This window comes from Mus pahari, chromosome 1 (genome assembly GCF_900095145.1).
Source record: "Mus pahari chromosome 1, PAHARI_EIJ_v1.1, whole genome shotgun sequence".
NCBI lineage: Eukaryota > Metazoa > Chordata > Mammalia > Rodentia > Muridae > Mus > Mus pahari.
In genome coordinates, this window is record NC_034590.1 from 148,274,290 (window position 1) to 148,281,713 (window position 7,424).

The following is a 7,424-nucleotide window of genomic DNA, read 5'->3' on the forward strand; positions in this document are numbered from 1 at the left end:
TTTTTTTGGTTTTTCGAGACAGGGTTTCTCTGTATAGCCCTGGCTGTCCTGGAACTCACTTTGTAGACCAGGCTGGCCTGGAACTCAGAAATCCGCCTGTCCCTGCCTCCTGAGTGCTGGGATTAAAGGTGTGCACCACCACGCCCAACTATGACTGGCTCTTTTTAAATGTTCTACTAATAAAAGTTTTGAGACTCAGTCACAGGAGGAGCAAGGATTCTGAGAGTCCTGGTGCACGTTGGAGAGCAGAGCAGAGCAGAGCAGGGACCCTGGGGGATTTCCATCCCAGGGGAGAGCGCAGTGCTCTTATGTTGGGTGTGGTTTCCAGCATGTCTGACCCTCTTCAGTGCTTAGCTAACTCCTGCGAAGAGGATGCTGTACAAAGTAGAAGGCATGAGGCACAAAGTTAGGGAAAGCTGGACATCACTGAATCTCTAGAGGGTATCGCAAACTCCCACGAAGAGACAGACTGCCTAGAAGACCAGAAGGGAAGGCCTCTGCCTGAGCTTACCCTGGAGAAAGTTCTGGAAATCACGGACGCATCCTCAAAAAAACAAAACAATGTTAGCATGCAAGCGATTCCGCCTCGGCCTGCAGTCAGAAGAGACCTAGTCAGTGCTTAAGTCACGGCCGGTCGCTGTGGTTACCAGGCTAGCTCTTTCCCTCCCCGACCCTCCCCCCTCTATCCTGGGCATCTCCTCTGCGTGTGCCCCTCTCTTTCTCCCTTTCTCCCCCCCCCTTTTCTCTGCCCTCATGGTTCTGCTCCCATCTGTCTGTCTGTCTGTCTGTCTGTCCACTTGTATGCCTCTATCCCTTCTCCAGTCCTCGCTCCTCTCTCCTTCGCCCAGGTCTGTTGCATGGTGTTATTATTTTGGGGCACACTTTGGCATGGGCCCACCAAAAGTATCCCCCAGCCTCTCATATTTCATAACAACCATTCATCACAAAATTGCAGCTATACTCCTGTTAGCCAAGATCCAGGACCAATAACCTAGGTGCTCATGAAGAAAATATTAAGATATACACACACTGTAACTTTATTCAGCAATAAAAAAAAAAAAAAAAGCTAGGTGTTGTAGCATATGCCTTCAATTCCAGTACTTGGAGGCAGAGGCAAGAAGATCTCTGGGAGTTCCAGGCTAGCCTGGTCTACAAAGCTAGTCCTGGGCTTTGTTGCACTATCTCGACAAAAATAATATAGTGATGATGATGATGATGATGATGATGATGATAGTTTGGCTTCAGACCAGGGACAAGGAACTGAGGTATATATATCCTCATCCTCACTAAAATATGCATCTCAGTCCCTTGTCCTGGGCGGGAAACCAATCTACATAATGAGTTCCCGGCCAGGCCAACCAGCACTCCAGTGAGTAGCAAGGAGGACCGCCCGAGAAGGCCTCAGGGTACAGGCTGGCAGAACGGATGCAGAAGTGCAGCTGGGTAAAAAGACTAAATCTGATCATTTTCCATCACATTAGGCTATTGTTAAAAACAAAACAAAACAAAACAAAACAAAGCCGGGCGTGGTGGCGCACACTTTTAATCCCAGCACTCAGGAGGCAGAGGCAGGCAGATTTCTGAGTTAGAGGCCAGCCTGGTCTACAAAGTGAGTTCCAGGACAGCCAGGGTTATACAGAGAAACCCTGTCTCGAAAAAAACAAAATAAGAAAAAAAAACCTTATATATTTAAAAATAATTCATGGAGAAGATTTTGACTTTTCCCAAAATAAAGAACTAAGAAATGTCTGAGGTAGTATATATGCCAATCACCACACTGCCATTATCACTCTTTACATACAAATAGGAAAATGTACCCCATAAACATGGACAGTTGCTGAGCATCAATTAAAAAAATAAAAATGGGAGCCTGGCATGGTGGCGCACGCCTTTAATCCTAGCACTTAGGAGGAAGAGAGAAGTGGATTTCTGAGTTTGAGGCCAGTCTGGTCTACAGAGTGAGTTCCAGGACAGCCAGGGCTACACAGAGAAACCCTGTCTCAAAAAACCAAAAAAAAAAAAAAAAAAAAAAAAATGGGGCTGGAGAGATGGCTCAGTGGTTAAGAGCACTGACTGCTCTTCTGAAGGTTATGAGTTTAATTCCCAGCAACCAACCACATGGTGGCTCACAACCATATATGGGGGAATCTGATGCCCTCTTCTGGAGTGTCTGAAGACAGCTACAGTGTACTTACATATAATAAATAAATAAATCTTTTTTTTTTTAAAGATGTCTCTATTTCATCTTCCGCCTACACTGCCTGCATGTGTGTACTTGCAACACATGCCTGTTGGGTGCCCTCAAAGGTCTACCATTTGGGCGTCTCCACTAGTGCACGGGCTCTTAACCAGTGGGCCATCTCTCCAGGCCCCAGTTAGTGAAATGCTCAGTAGGTAAAGGTGGCTCATAAGTCTGACAACCGGAGAAGGGTGCATATGGTGGAGAGAACTGAATCCTGCAGGTTGTTTTCTGACTTCTTCATATGCACCCGTGGCCTGAGTGTGTGTGCACAAGCACGCGTGCGCATGAGTGCACATAAATTAAATTATAGTGTGCAAATAATAATAATGCTTCCTGAGGAGCACAGGGGTCCTGGTGGGACCAAATGGAAGGAAGCCCACCTCTTCCTGGGCACGGGGATGGTATTAGGCATTCTAAGGAGAAAAAAAATCTGTTACAAGTGCTGTAGGTGCTAATAAAATACCCTTTACATGTATGTTATAAGCACACCTTCTGCTGTTCATTTCCCTGTAAATGAACACAGGAATTGGGGATGAAGCAGCTGTAAGCTCTCCCCTGCTGCCTTGGATGCTTTGAGCAAAAGGATTTTCAGTAAAACAGCCAGGTGGGCTGTGAAATGAAGTAGATATTCTAGCTAGCCTGTATAAAAGACATAAAATCCTGATATTTTATTGACCAATTAACTTTAAATTGGGGACCAAGGTTTACAGAGCCAAGGCTGCGCTCCTCTTTGGGCAACTAGATCTTGGGGTACAGATTATACCCTTTGAGTACATAGCAGTACCAGACCAGCTGCCAACAATGGGCTACCCTTGTGGCAGCACTAGCCATTTTGAACACTCTTCAGATTCCTTGATGCAAAGATTTTTTTTTTTTTTTTTTTTTCGAGACAGGGTTTCTCAGTGTAGCCCTGGCTGTCCTGGAACTCACTCTGTAGACCAGGCTGGCCTGGAACTCAGAAATCCACCTGCGTCTGCCTCCCAAGTGCTGGGTTTAAAGGCATGAGCCACCACTGCCGAGCAGATTTTTTTTTTAAAAAGATGTATCATTTATTATATGTAAGTACACTGTGGCTGTCTTCAGACACTCCAGAAGAGGGCGCCAGATCTCATTACAGATGGTTGTGAGCCATCATGTGGTTGCTGGGAATTGAACTCAGGACCTCTGGAAGAGAAGTCCGTACCCTTAACTACTAAGCCACCTCTCCGGCCCCTGTAACTCTAGTTCTAAGGGATCCAACAGCTTGTTCTAGACTTTATGGGTACTGTGGGCACCGAAATGATATGCTCAAATCCACACATAGACACACAAACATATACATATAAATAAAACTAAATCTCAACGGCTGGAGAGTTGGCTCAGCAATTAAGAGCAGTACAGAGAACCATTACACATAATTACGGTAGTGATCAGTACACATCATTACAGATAATAACACAAAATTTAAGAACAAAATAAATCTTTAAAAAAATAGAATGAGTGGTGGTGGCTCACACCTTTAATCCCAGCACTTGGGAGGCAGAGGCTGGTGAATTTCTGAGTTCGAGGCCAGCCTGGTCTACAGAGTGAGTTCCAGGACAGCCAGGGCTACACAGAGAAACCCTGGTTGTGGGTCTGTATGACTGATGGCTGAGTCAAAGCTGTGATTGCCTTCCTCTGAGCAAACTGCTTAGATGGCTGGAGATAATCTTTTGGGCCCCTCTCCTTGGTGCTGAGATATCAAGCCCACTCACACGGCGGTCTTTTCTTGCCTCAGAGACAGTTCCTTGCCCTGAGTTCCCAAAGATCCCAATTGTCTTCTACTGTCGGTTTCCCTGTCAAACTTCCTAAAGCCATCTGCTAGACAGCGAACCCTGGTGGCTTCCGGCCAGCGCACTACCAGTACCTGTGGGACTCAGTTCTCTCCTTCCATGGTGTGGATTGCAGTGGTGGAACTCAGGTTGTCAGACTCGCCGGCAAGCGCTTTGACCTTCTCAGCAGTCTTGCCTAGCCATAGGCTGTGGATCTTAACTGGGCTTTCTAGGAGTATAAAGACTCATGAGATGCCGATTGCCTATCCACACACTGACTTTGGTACATGAACTACACAGGACTAAAGAGAGGACGATCCGAAGCACCCTCTCCTGCCCCTTAGACTCTATTGCTACTATTTTGCCAGGGTGCTCCAGGCTTCTCATTTTGTTTTGCCCCCCTCCCCTGCCCACGTTTTCTAATTGAGAGCATTCAGAGCTTCCAGTGGTTCTAGGAAGAGATTAAATTAGAGGAGAGGAAAGGAAATTAGGTGCCTCTGCATTCTTCTTGGTATTTCACCCTGTGGCACTGCCTAGGAACACTTCCACGTCTCCACAGCACATGACCAACTGCTAATTTTGACACCTCACCCTTCTGGGATCTCACACAGGCCACTTTTCCTTCACCAAGTTCCCCACATCTTAACAATAGATGAGCAAGGCCCTAGTCCTGTTTTGACTTCAAGAAGAATCATCATCATTGTAACCATTGTGCCCGAGAACAAAGGAACATATGGATCAAAGCTTTCGAGTTTTCAGCCCCACCACCATCACATGACCACCCAGCTCAAAGGCAGCTACTGTCCACTGAAGGACTGGTGGGATCCGCAGCTTCTGGGCTTTCAAAAGGAGTTCCTATGGTTACCTAGAGACAGCACCCTCGCTGCAACATCCACATTGTTGGGGGCTGCGTTGCCAACATTCCTTCTGCAAGGCTGTATTTAGCCACTTCAAGCTGTAGCCCTTGGTGACAGTATCTTTCTTCTCACAGATCCTTTCATCCCTCCTGCTCATCTATTTCCTTTTGGTTTCCCTTTCCAACCTGAGAATCAGCTTGCCTAATTGGATCCGAAAATCCTACTGGTGTTGAAATTGTCATCACATTTAAATGTATACATTGATCTTAAATGTTAATGTATCTTATGTAATAATGGCAATCCATAGGTTTTTCATTTGAATCATTAGTCTCTAGCCCCAAAGTATTTCTTTTGCTTTTCATACAGCTTTCCTATAGAGTTCTTGCTAGGTTCACCCTCCTTTTACCCTGCGCTGTGATTTATTAACANCCATTTCTATTACACTTCTAACATTTTTGCTGTCTGTATATGATGACCCCACCTTTCTTCCTCCCTTCCTCCCTCTCTCCCTCTCTCCCTCCCTCCCTCCCTCCCTCCCTCCCTCCCTCCTTCTTTCTTTTTCCTTCCTTTCCCCTCTACAGTGCTGAGGATGAAGCGCAGAGTGCTGTGCGTGGGAAGTACTCGCTTGGTTTGCCTCTGAGCCACAGCCTCAGGACTGATGATTTTAGTATGATTGATTGAGTAGGCTTCTTGTAGAGAGAGAGAGACAGAGAGACAGAGAGAGGAGAAGGAGGAGTTTGGGATGCTTCTATGGCTGCTTTTATATTTTAAAAAGGAGAGAATTTTGACTGTGATGAACCAGAGGTCACAGGGAGGGACAAAACTCCAGGAAGTTCATCAAATCCTTGCAGCTGGAAGCACTGGTCAAGAGCTAAAGAAACTGTTCTTTGAAGTTATAAGAAAGCTGTGGGGATGGGAGGTCAGTTCTGGTCCCCAAGGCTCTAAGTCTTTTCATGAGCTCTCCTCTCCTTTCAAGTCTTCATGTTGAAGACTCCCCTCCACGACTTCCCCAACCCTTCCAACACCCCATGCTCCCAATACTCCACTCCCTACCCCCATCCCTGTGCTTTTACATCGGAAATGTGAGTGCTGTCCAATTCTACAACACCCCCTTCTCTCTCTCTCTCTCTCTCTCTCTCTCTCTCTCTCTCTCTCTCTCTCTCTCTCTCTCCCCTCTCCTTTTTCTGGTGCTGGAGAGTAAAATCTGGCCCTTGCTGTGCAGTGGTGGCGCACACCTTTAATCCCAGCATTTGGGAGGCAGAGGCAGGAAGATTTCTGAGTTTGAGGCCAGCCTGGTCTACAAAGTGAGTTCCAGGACAGCCAGGACTATACAGAGAAACCCTGTCTCGAAAAACGAAAAAAAGAAGAAGAAGACACCACAGTTCCCATAACACCATACTTTGCTTGGGCCATTACAAGTGGCTGTACCTGTAGAGAAGCTAGAACGGGCCATTCCTGTCTAACACTGCATCCTGAAATGAGCAATGTCTATGCTATACTATACTCCCCAAGGCATGGTTGAAGTTTTCTCAGGGCTCCAATGCTGAGCCTCCTCCTACTCAATCCTCCTTCGTCCTTCTGTCTGCTTCTGTTGTCCTCAGGGTACTGCATGTAGAAACTGAAGCTCAGTTTCTAGTGCATCCTTGCCTAAATTCTGAGGAGAGGCAAGCGCATGTTACTTAAGCATAGTAAAGTTGAAGTTACACGAATCACCGGCAAAAGGTTAGTCACTGATCGCACCTGTGTACAAAGACAGCTATAAAATATCCCTGGCTTGGGGGTACTCATCCAGGAAAAAAGGGGGACCGGATTTGAGTGGATAGCTGGTACTTTATCACAAGGAACAATGGAGAAACGAGAGGTATATTTCCCTCCCCCTCCTTTTGCTTCCTTTTCTACCCATCTTGTACAGACAAAACAGGTTCTCCATCACTGAAACAACCTAGCCAAAACAGCCCAGAGGTTGGTTTCTTTTCTTTCTTTCTTTTTAATTTTATTTATTTTATTTTATTTTTTTGAGACAGGCTTTCACTATGTAGCTCTGACTGTCCTAGAACTCACTACACAAACCAGGCTGGCCTTAAAGCCATCTGCCTCTGCCTTGCAAGTACTGGGATCACAGGCATGTAGCCAATTACTCCAGAAGTGATTTTTTTTGTTGTTGTTTTGTTTTGTTTGTTCGAGACAGGGTTTCTCTGTGTAGCCCTGGCTGTCCTGGAACTCACTTTGTAGACCAGGCTGGTCTTGAACTTAGAAATCCGCCTGCCTCTGCCTCTGCCTCTGCCTCTACCTCTGGGATTAAAGGCATGCACCACCACCGCCCAGCTTCTTCTTCTTCTTCTTTTTTTTTTAAAGATTTATTTATTTATTATATGTAAGTACATGGTAGCTGTCTTCCAATACACCAGAAGAGGGCAGCAGATCTTATTACAGGTGGTTGTGAGCCACCATGTGGTTGCTGGGATTTGAACTCAAGCTCTTTGGAAGAGCAGTCGGTGCTCTTAACCGCTGAGCCATCTCTCCAGCCCTCTTTTT